Consider the following 12,561-nt stretch of genomic DNA (forward strand, 5'->3'; position numbering starts at 1 on the left):
GCCCAGCGTGGACGGCATGATGCTCCAAGCCATCCTGGACTACAGAGTGAGATCCTGTGTTAAAGATGGCTCCACAGGCAAACCTGCTGCTCAAGACTGAAGGCTGAGTTCACTCACCAGAACTCTCCACAGTGGAGAGAAGCAACTGCCAAAAGTTGTGCTCTAACTTCCACATTCACACTGTAGCACCGAAGCTCACAATCATAGGATACATCACACACACAATATCAATAAATTAAAAATATGTACTTTTTGAATAGTTACAGAAGCATAATGACAACTAAGTCATCTTCTTTTCAACTATAAAACCAAGTCCTCGCTATGCACCTTCAGTTGTGCTTTGAGATGGACACCTGTAGGCTTTCACTGTTGCCTTGTTTACAATAGAAACAAAAGGCCATGAGATGCTGGGAGGCTGGACGGCTCAGTGGGTAGAGATCTCACAGCCTTCCTCAACTCACGTCAGATCTCACAGCCTTCCTCAACTCACGTCTCATTACAGGTGGTTGTGAGCCACCAGGTGGTTGCTGGGATCCGAACTCAGGATCTTCGGAAGAGCAGTCAGTGCTCTTACCAACTGAGCCATCTCTCCAGCCCCGTTAGGAAACTATTAAACTGCACATTTCCTAATATGAAATCCAGTATACCAGTCCTGCAGGGCATGGGAACCGGGAATCCGTGAGCCATGCAGCAGCAATGAGCAGCATAGGTCAGCATATACACCTCGGAATGTTCATGCAGCAGTGAGCCGCATAGGTCAGCATATACACCTTGGAATGTTCATGCAAAGCAAAGGTTGCAGACCATAGCTACGGCAGGATATGACTAAAACAAAACAAAAAAAGCACTTATTGCTACATTGTATATTTAGCAAAAATATAAAAACAGGAAACTTCAGGCAAGGGGTTAGACTAAGGAGGGGGAGCTGATGGAGTTAAACATCTGGCTTCGGTTGTAATTTTTGTTTGTTTGGGGGGGGGGGGGGGGGGGGTGAGACAGGGTTTCTCTGTATATCCCTGGCTGTCCTGGAACTCACTCTGTAGACCAGGCTGGCCTCGAACTCAGAAATCCAACTGTCTCTGCCTCCCAAGTGCTGGGATTAAAGACATGTGCCACCACCACGAGGCTTCTCTCTCTCTCTCTCTCTCTCTCTCTCTCTCTCTTTAATAAACAAAACAAGTTTTTAAAAAGCACTTGCTGGGAAAAATGAGCGCTCAAGAGTGTGTGTGTGTGTGTGTGTGTGTGTGTGTTGGAGGTCATATGCCTAAATATAAATAGAAAATAGAAAAATGAGCGCTCTGTGTGTGTATTTTGGAAGTCCTATCCCAAAGTATTAACATTCTAAAGGTTGGAATTTTGTATTTATTTATGTTGGTTGGATGGTTGATAATTCTGAGGTTTCACCATGTAACTCTGACCTGACCCTTACTGCATAGACCAGGCTGACCTCAAGCCCGGCATCAAGCCTCTGGCCTCGCCTCTTTAAACGCTTCGACAGCAGGGTGAGTGAGACACCAGGTCAGACTTCTTTTCCTCTTTTGCTTCTCTGCATTTTCTAAAATAAAAAGGCTTTCTTGTGGCAAATTGGGAGGAAATAGAATCACACACTGCTGAAATTCTGGGGAAGTAGCTTGGGGTGCAGCTCGGTAGAGGGGCAGCTCTGCAGGGCCCTGAGCTCAACTCCAGAAATAAACTCCAAAGGTGAGCTGGGAGATAGCATTCTTTGTCATGGTGGTGAAATAGTCCCTATTTTTAGCTTTTTTTTTTTTTTTTTTTTTTTTTTTTTTTTTTTTGAGACAGAATCTCTCTATGCAGCCTTGGATAGGTTAGCCTGGAACACACCGAGTAGCCTCGGCCTCTCCGGTGCTGTCATTAAAGGTGTGCACCAGTATACACTGGTTCTGGTCTTGATGCATCTAAGCTTCAAGAGAGAAGTGGGTTCAGGAAGACAAAGCACTCCTGCCCTCCCACGTGCTCAGCATCACCCACAGCTGTAACCAGCTGAAGCCTTCCTCAGCTCAGATCAATGAGCAGAGAAAGCAGTTTCCTCTTAGGAAAGAGGCAGTCGCTGTCGTGTGGTAACCAACACTAGGCAGAGAGAGATACAATGATTTCAGTCCCGGTTCAGCCAGAGACAGGTGAGTAGAGTCATGTTTTCGTTTTTTTAAGATTTATTTATTTATTTATTTTATGTTTATGAGTACAATGTAGTTGTCCTCAAACATACCAGAAGAGGGCATCAGATCCTATTACAGATGATTGTGAGCCACCGTGGACTTGCTGGGAATTGAACTCAGGACCCCTGGAAGAGCTCTTAACTGGTCAGCCATCTCTCCAGCCCTAGAGCAATGTTCTAAGCTGAGCCCTGCAGGAGAGAAAAATAATCATGATACCTGATAATTATGAAGCTCTTTCAGAAACCCTTTCCTAAGGGCCAGAAATGTGTTGTTTGACTAGTGGAACACAAGAGGTTCCTGTGTTTGTTCCTCAGTATTCCCCATACACAGAATAACCCTCCCCAAGGACCATCTTACTTAACTCTTAACCCAGAACACTTTCTGCCTTGCCCCAACTAAACAACACACACACACACACACACACACACACACATACACACAAACACACACACACATGCACACGCACACGCACACGCACACGCACGGCACATTTAAGACATTGCACCTGCCTTTCCAGGGAGGAAAACAAGAATATTAGGAGCACAGGCAGCAAACCAGGGTTGGGCTACAGCATCTCCATAGCTTCTTCCAGTGCCTGCTACCATGCCCTTTGTCACAGTGCCCAGGCACTTGGACAGCAGAGCCTAATTTGCAGAGCCTGGAGACGGCCCCACCCTCACTATCTATCACGGGACCTGCCACAAAGCAATAAGGATGTCTGCTTGCCTGCTGACAGGATTTGCAGCCAACAAATCTCTCTGCTGAGCCTGAGGATTGTGAGGCCTGTCTGCCTACAATGTATTCTCAGTGGCCACTTTGACAGCAGCCAAGGGCCAGGAGAAATTAGAATCTGAATGCTGAGCCTCTGGAGTTCCCTTAAGAAAGTAGATGGGCAAGAGTTGCAGAGATTAACTATGGAGCAGAGACTGAAGGAAGGGCAAGCCAGCCTAAATATAGCTATCTCCTGAGAGGCTCTGACAGTACCTGACTAATACAGATGTAGAGGCTCACAGACATCTATTGAACTGAGTACAGGGTCTCCAATGAAGGAGTTAGAGAAAGGACCAATGGAGCTGAGGGGTTTGCAGCCCCTTAGGATGAACAACAATATGAACTAACTAGTACCCTCAGAGCTCCCAGGGTCTCAACCACCAGCCAAGGACTGCACATGGAGGGCTCTGATTGTTCTGGCAGCATGTGTATAGTAGAGGATTGCAATTTGACCATCAATAGAAGGAGAGGACTTCGGCCCTGTGAAGGTTCTGTACCCCAATGTAGGGGAATGCCAGGGCCAATAAGTGGGAGAGGGTGGGATGGCAGGCATGGGGAGGCAACAGGGGTTTCTTTTTGTTGTTTTGTTTGTTTCTTTGTTTTTTGGAGGGGAAACTGGGAATGGAGAAATTTACATGTAAATAAAGAAAATATCTAATAAAAAAAAAAAGAAAGAAAGAAAGTAGATGGGCTCTCTTCAACAAAGAGCCAGCCTCCCCGGGTTTGAACAGCCTCATTTGGGGTAGAATAAAGACACTCGGGCAGACACTGGCCAATTCAATGGAGCCTCAGGAAACCAGAGGGAGATGAACTTATTACAGGGAGTTTAAGGATGCAAGGAGGCAGACAATCCCCATGAGAGGGTCAAATGAAGGCAGAACGACAGGGAGGGCTAGGGAGAGTAAAACAGGACAGACTTCATCTCAGGGTGCACTTGGTGAGTTGGGTGGGGTGTACACGATAGAAGGGTTATTTCAGGATCTCACTGTGTAGCTCTGGCTGGCCTGAAATTCCCAATAGAGACTAAGCTGGCCTCAAGTTCACCAAGATCCGTATGTTTCTGCCTTCCAAGTGCTGGGGTTAAAGGTGTATGACCCCAGATCAGAGGCAACCATATAAGCATATTTGTCAAAGCAAAGTTTGCAATAGCATCATATAGGGATGTGGCTGGCTACCCACATGCCTACGTGCCAACCACGTGGCTATGGAAAAGAACCTGGTAGGGCTGGAGAGATGGCTCAGTGGTTCAGAGCACTGACTGCTCTTCCAGAGGTCCCCAGTTCAATTCCCAGCAACCACATAGTGGCTCACAACCATCTGGAGTGGGATCCGATGCCCTCTTCTGGTGTGTCTGAAGACAGCAAGAGTGTACTCATATGTATAAAATAAATAAATAAGTGGTTTAAAAAAAAAATACAAGGACAAGAACCTGGTAGGTAGATATGGGCCGAGAAGAAAATCCCAAGTTTCTTGTTAAGTAAAGAAAACAGGCATGCTGGAAACTCCTGTGAGCTCAGCACAGAGCTAGTGGCACAGGGAGATAGTGGCAAGAGAACCAGAAGTTGAAAGTCATCTTCAGCTGCATTGGAAGTTCAAGGCCAACCTGTAATATGAGATATGAGAGATTTTGAGATATGTCTTAAAAAATAAAATGTGTCAGGGCTGGAGAGATGGCTCAGCGATTAAGACCCAGCCAGGCTTCCTAGCATCCACGTGCTAGCTCAGCAACCACCCGTAACTCCAGTCCCAGGGATGTGGTCCCCTCTACTGGTACATTATATCCACCAGAGAGAGAGGTAATACACTGAGAGAATCTATCCTGTGTAATGCATGTATAAATGTATTTTCTATTCAGATGAAATACATGCTGTATTAGTAATATGTACACTCTTCACACACGTCCTGTGTGTCTTCTTTCTATGGAGAACCTTATGGAAGATGCCAGAACTTGAGGACATTTCTGATCGGAGATTTGGGCAAACGCTGAAAGAAGGAGGCTTTTGTTCTCTTCTGGGTGATGTGTGGATCCTGGGAGCCACTGACCTGGGGAATAAACTCCAAAACCTCACTCCAGTACTCAACAGGGAAGAAGGTGGGTCCAAGCTCAGCGTTAGCACATGCCTACCGGTCCTCTTTCCTCTGACGCTTGAAAACTGCCTGACAGCTGGTAGAACCTTGTGCTGCCCCAGCTCTTCCTTTCGAGATTTCTTTTCTCTTCCCTCTCCTGTTTCAAGTCTTTTCTCTTCCACATCTTCTTTGTGAACAAAGGAACACTAAAAATGAAGGCCCCGTGGACGGTCCTGCTCCGCTCTGGGCTGGATCCTAACTTGCATAGGTCCGTGATTCCTGGTGATAACATCCAGGCCAGCAAATTCTGCTGAGCTAAAAACAGGCATCCAATTACTTCATTTCAGAGACACAAATAAAAAGTCCTAGCATTTCCCTCGGCTTTCATTGTTTGGCTGTGTGATGGCTATTCTTGGTTGTCAACTTGACCACATCTGGAGTGAGCTACAATCCAGAAATGGAGGGCACAGCTGTGATCCAGATCCTGAGGCTGGAAGACACAGGCTTTTGACCTGGATCTGGAGGGAGAGCAGCCATGAAAAGCTTAAGCCCAGGCAAGATAGTACTTGCCTTTAATCCCAAGAGACAGAAGCAAGTAGATCTCTGAGTTCAAGGCCGGCCTGAGACACAGCAAATTCCAAATCCAGGTGTGATGATACACACCTTAAATCTGGGCCATACCTTCTACTGGAGGCCTTCATAAGGACAATGGAAAAGGGAAGGGCTTGTTCTTTGCCTGCTTGCACTTACTTGCCAGCATATCTGCTGGGACCTACTTCTTCAGGATTCCAGCTCCTACAGAAGACCAGCTGAAACACCCAGCCGCGTGGGACTGAGAAACTACTAGACTCTTGGACCTGTGAGATTCCCAGAGGGACCCCCACACTCAAATCCCGGGAGCGACGACCCCACACACCACCAAGACACAGACTTGATGCAATCTGTAAGAGGCTTTTTATTCCAGCTAGCTGGGGCAAGACTCATATCCCTCGCAGGGGTAGAGGAGTCTGGCCCCGAGCAAGGTCTTAGGCAGCTTTTTATTTCTGTGCAGTTGCTGGGGCAAAGGGAAGACTTGGGTAAGGGGAAAGTACAGGGTGGTTTCTGATTGGTGCTGGCTCGTGCTAGGGTCCAGGGGCAGGCTAGCCACCTGGCAATTGTTTTGGACCAGGTTGTTTCTGGGTTCTCTGGCCAGGTTGTCTTGGTTCCCTTGTTTCTGGGTTCTGGGAGCTGCTGGTCTCCTGTTGTTTTTAGGTTCTGGGAGCCGGTCTCTCACTGAGTTTAACTAAATTCCCACAGTACAATTTGAAAACTTAATCTTACAGACCTCCTGCTCACAGCTGCCCGTTGTTGAGTTGGACTGCAGAATGTAAGCCATTCCAATAATTTCACTTAATATATAGAGACATTCCATAAGTTCTGTGACTCTAGAGAAGCCTGACTAATATAGGCTGTGTAACTCCAGGTAGGACATCGTTGCACACGCCTGTGATTCCAGCACTTGACAGACAAAGGCAGGAAAATCTGTTAGTTCGGGGCCAGCCTGATCGAGCTATATAGCTAAAAGGAGTGAATTGGCCTGAGCCAGACTGACTCCATGACAGGCTGCTAACGAGCAGTTAGCCACGCTTGAGGCCAAGAGGTCAAGAGCCCCCTTCTCGTCGTGAAGCACGAATAGTTAGCCTGAATCCTAGCATCACCCACACACTCAGAGATAGAACCTGCCAATCAAGATAGAGATTCCCTCCTCCTCCCTGATGCTCCTCTTTCTGGCTTTAAAACTGAATCGGCGAATTCAGTTGGGGTCCTTCCATCCCGATGGAATTGGGCTCCTACATGCAGGAATAGACAGACGCTCTTTGCGGTTGCATACTATTTGAGTCTAGGGTGTCATTCTTCAGTGACTCATGAACCCTAACACAGTAAGACCCAGTCACAACAAAACCAGGTGGTTCCAGTCAAGACGGAAAATGACATGTACAGAATCCTGCATGTTCTTTCCTTTCCCTTCCGGTGTCATGATACACTGAATTGCTCCTTTCAATTCTGTTATTCATTCTTCTTTCCACTACAAAAGAAATAAAATGGCCTAAGGTCCATGCATTGGGCAGTCTCTTTAAAATAAGGCTCCTGGGCCATCCAAACAGATTGCATGGGGAGAGGCTCTTACCTCGAAACCAGGAAAATCCAAGGTTGATCCCTGGAAGCCATATAAAGGTGAAAGCAGAGAATTGGCTTCCTTATGTGCATTATAACACATACACACCCAGACATAACACACACACACAGAGACATAACATACACGCATAGACATAACACACACATGCCCAGACACATGCATATGTAATGTAATATACAATATACATACTACTGCTGACAATAAACACTTTCTATGTGGATGGGTGTGTGGCCTGCAAGTGTGTACCACATGGTGCCTGGTGCCCATGGAGACAAGAAGAGAAATCATACCTTAGAACTGGAGTTACAGACAGCTGTAAACTGCCATGTCAATGCTGGAAATGAAACTTGGGTCCTCTGGAAAAGCACCCAGTGCCCTTCTTAACGGCTGAGCCATTTCTCCATCCCCAACAATTAAAAAAATAAATAAAAGGTCTCTCTTCATGAATCCCAGCTTCAATTAAGCGGTCATTCCACAAAGATAAACTGAGTCCGGTTATGATTAAGGTCTTAGCCTACTTTCTGAAAGGATTCAAGAAAGCTGAAGGAATCAAGGACAGAAGTGGATAAGACACAGCACACCAAGAGATCATGAACAGACAAAGTGGAGTAGGCTAGAGTGTGGGGGTCAGAGGACAGCAGCTCTGTCAGGCACTAGCAAAGCTCAGAAGGCTGTGGCCTGGACAGACAGGAGTGAGAGAAAGGTGTGGAAAAGGACTTCCGTTTAATTCCGAGACGTGGTTTCATCCCTCAGTTGCCCACAGGTTCAGTTTGAGAGACTACTCAGCGTGCCTGTGCCAGAATTGTGAGGTAGAGGGGGGCTTTCCCAAGCCTGTTTGCTAACCGAGTGACACAGGCAAGACTTTCTAGCCAAAAGCCTCCGAAGCCTAGGGGGAAGGGTCAACTAACCAGGCTGGCTGAGATAACGGAAGAAAAGCCATGAGAGCAGGAGCCTGTTCCTGCTTCCCTGGGGTTGAGCGCTCCTGTTTTCTTCACATCCCAGCTCTGCCTGAGAAGTACAACCAAGCATCAGCTGAACCGGGATGGAAAGGGTCAGCTTTGACCTTCGCACTCTCAGCCCCTGCCAGAACTCAGCGGCAAGCCCAACCAGCAGGACAGAGAGAGACTGCTCCCTGCTGTTGAGGTCGGTCCACTGCTATGTATTGTAATGCCAGGCTCTGTACCTGGAGGTCTAATGTTGTGCAAACCTTGTTCCTTGATTTAAAACTGTGGGTTAAATAAAATTGGCTCCAGCCAGTTACTGGAGGGATTAGAGGTAGGTGGGTTTTAAGTTACCTGGTTGGGGGTGGAGAAGAGAATAGAGAGGAAAGAAGAGAAGGAGGAAGAATGAGAAGCAAAGAGGAAGCCGCCAGGAGGGGAGATGGACCATGAGCACATGGCCAGGAGAAACAAGTATCTGGGGTACACTGCTAGGGAGGTAGTCAGGCCAGCAGTTAGAAGAGTAGATTGGGGTGACCCCCCCCCCCAGTAATTGTCAAAGCCAGATAGAATAGCCACAGTCTGAGTCTCATTTGTTTGAAAGGTGGTCGGGGATAAGCTTAGATTGGCTCTACTACCACCTACTTCTGTCTGACTTCATATCAGAAACTTAACGTTGAAGTAGCAGAGTAATGCTTGACCAGCCAAATAAACAGAGCCTTGTCCTGTAAACAGAGTTGTGCCTGTGGCCCCAGCGTGTGGTTTGACACAATCTGAGCCACAGATAAAAGAATTGCCAGCAAGACAAGGAGCTTGTTCTGAGGCAACAAATGGTGGGGTGAGGTGTCCACTCAGCTCATTGGTCCGAAGCTTCCAGATGAACGGGACCCAATCGTGGGGTGACCAGCTGGATACATTGTGACTGGAGGGCTTGCAACCCCAGCTGAAGGGAGCAGGAGAAAACTGAGTGTGGCCTGCCAAAAGATACCACACGGTGGCCTCTGCTTCCCCTCCCTGATAAAATCGTGTGCCTTCACAGGGCACTTGTACAGCGCTGCTGGCATGGAGGCCGTCACCCCTAGTAGACGCTCAGTGGAGGAGGGACAGCTCTGCAGAGCTCCTCTAGAGAGGCCCTGGCCATTGATAGTGTCTGATTTGACACTTGCTTAAGTGTCATTCCAAAGTTCTGTATGCGTTTTTTGTCTGAACAGTGGCTGTGTAGCACAGAGTCACTAGAGGCCGTTCATCCCTTGGCAGCCCAGACAGGAAGCAGAGAGTGACGTGCCCCTCTGCCGCTTCCTTGGATTTTTTTTCACTCAGTCCAGGAGCCCAGCCATGAAACGGTACTACCCACATTTATGGCGGAGTCTTCCCACCACAATTAAACTAATCCAGAAAACCACAGACATGGCCAGAGGTTTGTTTCCATGTGATTCTAAGCTACCAAGTTGACCCAATCAAGCCCAACGGTCACAGGGTGAAATCCAAACCCATATTCATTCAGCTTAACACGACAACAGTGAATAAAATGCCTGGTGGGCCTTGTCCAGATCCCTTCTGTGTGCTCACTTTGGTGAGTCACTCAGCCCTGGCCTTCATTTCACTCACATCACAGGCTGGAGGCACGGGAGCTGACAGACTAAGACGCCCATCTGATACCCACTGGCTGGTACTCATTCTCACGTGATCCCCTCTTGTTGAGTACTAGCCTCTGAGAAAAACATCAGCTCTCCTCTCCCTCATCCCAAACACACTCCTTACTCATGTTTTAAGATTTATTTATTGATTTTACATATATGAGTACCATAACTGTCTTCAGACACACCAGAAGAGAGCATCGGATGCCCATTACAGATGGTTGTGAGCTACCATGTGGTTGCTGGGAATTGAACTCAGGACCTCTGGGAGAGCAGTCAGTGCTCTTAATCGCTGAGCCATCTCTCCAGCCCTCCTTACTCGTTTCTGAAACCAAACGTTCGAAGGTCTTGTCCATGCAGGGAGCAGTTCTCCAGCAGATGCCCATGGAGTGTCCTGTAAGCCGACTGGGTCCTAACCCAGCTCACCTGGATTACACTCGGACCCCTACTTCCATGGTTTGCTCCGCAAGACCCATCCCTTCCATCTCAGACATCAACCACAAATACTTAGGTTGTCAGCGATACTTCTGAGCCCCTGGCTGTAAGCCAGGGGTCAATGGCCCCCTCCTCAGATCCCATTATTGACTGTGACAGCCCCCCAAACTCAGGAAACACTTTTTTTGTTTATTATGTTGGGGGTGTTGTGTGTATATGTGTGAGTTTGTGTATGTGTGATAGGGTCTCACAAGGAAAGAAGAAAGGAAGGAAGGAAGGAAGGAAGGAAGGAAGGAAGGAAGGAAGGAAAATCTCCCTTGGAAATAAAAAGAAGCAAAATTTGTACCCTCCACACAGTTGTCTTTAAAAAGGCCTCAGTTACTAGGGAGACCATAAGGCATGTGGGGCCCTTTTTTTTTACATAAACAATTGGCTATATTTGGGAAGTGTCTGCACAGAGATCAACTGAGGAATAGTTCTTCATCTGCATAATAAGAGGGTTGGGCCAGAGGACCTCTTCAGACCTTCCAACTGAAGCTTCCTGATACTGCCAGGCACTTGAGTGGCAAGTTTCCCTGGTGTGGGAATATGGGTTCGTTACTGTATCATCCCCCTGCAGGTTCATTCCCTAGGACTCTGGATCGGCCTTCTCGGCCCCAGCCCCATTCATAATCTCAGCACTGAAAAGCTTCAAAGCCCACTTTCGAAGAAGCCCCTAATTCATCGGGACAAAAATCAGCAAGTTTACAAATCCAGACATTTGCTGAATGTTTTCCGTAGACATGAAGGCAAAAAGCGGTCCTGGCGCAGAGCTGGCGCCATCTAGTGGTCCAGTGGCTGCTTGACCACCTGTAACAGGCACTTGGTCGTCTCATAAAACAATCCCAGAGTTTCTAGGCTAACCCTTTACAAAATCCAAGACAAAAGTTGCCAGAATTCCTGTATCCCTTGCCTGGATTCTTTCTTATATCAGGCAGATGTAACGGAAAGAGAACCAGTAGACTCCAGCCCATCCCCCTTGAGCCCCAAGTGAGTGCATCCTCAGCCACCTATAGTAGTTAGGAGTCAGTTTACAAAGCTGTTGTGGAGACTGGAATGAATACACACAGCTTCTCTTTGTGTTCTAGAATTACTTTCCTGTCACCCAGAATACTCATTGACACTCATTTGACATACAAAGGATCCGTGCTAGAGGCTAGTCTTCAGTCTTTACCTACTCTGCGGTTTACACGATCCAATAGCCTTTCTTTGTAACAAGAAAATCGGAGCATAGAGATCGTTTGGTGTAACAGGTACAAAGAGCATCAAAATCATTACAAAGATACAGTCAGGAAGTCGTTCTATTTTGTAAGAGGGAAAAAGATAGAGAAGCCAAAGAAATTCTAAGCCTTCCACCTAGGGTAAGTGGGCAAATATCCAGGCACAAAGTCAACTGTATTACGCACATGTTGATCCCAGTCTTAGAGTTATCATGAAAGGCTTAAAACGGCATTTATCAAGGTGCATTGCATGATATTTGGTCACACCATGAACCCTGAGTTGTTTATTGGAAAAACCTGTTTCTGGTTGTGATCTGGCTCAGCCTTAGCACACACCTCTAATCCCTCTGGCTGGAATACAAAGGTGCCCTTAATATACAATTTTAATCCCAAACAATGAAGATAAAGCTAGTTTGTAGAAGGAAGCACCCATGTTTGAAAGTGGAACCTAATTGAGTAGCAGACAAACTGATTGAATCAGAGAAATATTTTGACAGAATATACTCAACTCTCAGGAGAACAGAGAGGAAAGAGAGGTGAGTTAAGAGAGAACCGTGCAGAGCTGGAGAGACAGATGGCTCAGCGGTTAAGAGCACTGACTGCTCTTCCAGAGGTCCTGAGTTCAAATCCCAGCAACCACATGGTGGCTCATAACCATCTGCAATGAGATCTAATGCTCTCTCCTGGTGTGTCTGAAGACAGCTACAGTGTACTTATGTATAATAAATAAATCTTTAAAAGAGAACAGTACAGAGGAGAGAGGGCAGGTTTACTGATACAGTTGTACAGAGAACAAGCTAGACACAGGTGAAGACAGAGCAAGCCAGAGAATGAGAAGGAGCCAGAAGACGGGAAGAGATTGCCCAAGTTAGTAGGAGGCCAATCAGAGGAGTAGCAAGAGCCTTTCTGAGAAGGAAACTTCTCTTTCGTTGAAACCCTGCTTATATGGCCAAAGAAATCTATGGCCTTACAGACAGTTTGCTAAAGGTCTATTCCTGCTAACTGGGAGCGGAGAGATTTATGTGAAGCTGAGAGAGGGACCAGAGAACTGATAAAGACACAGGACATCCACACGTTCACCTACTTTGAAGTTACACAAGG

This window comes from Mastomys coucha, unplaced genomic scaffold (assembly GCF_008632895.1).
Source record: "Mastomys coucha isolate ucsf_1 unplaced genomic scaffold, UCSF_Mcou_1 pScaffold13, whole genome shotgun sequence".
In the NCBI taxonomy this organism is placed as follows: domain Eukaryota; kingdom Metazoa; phylum Chordata; class Mammalia; order Rodentia; family Muridae; genus Mastomys; species Mastomys coucha.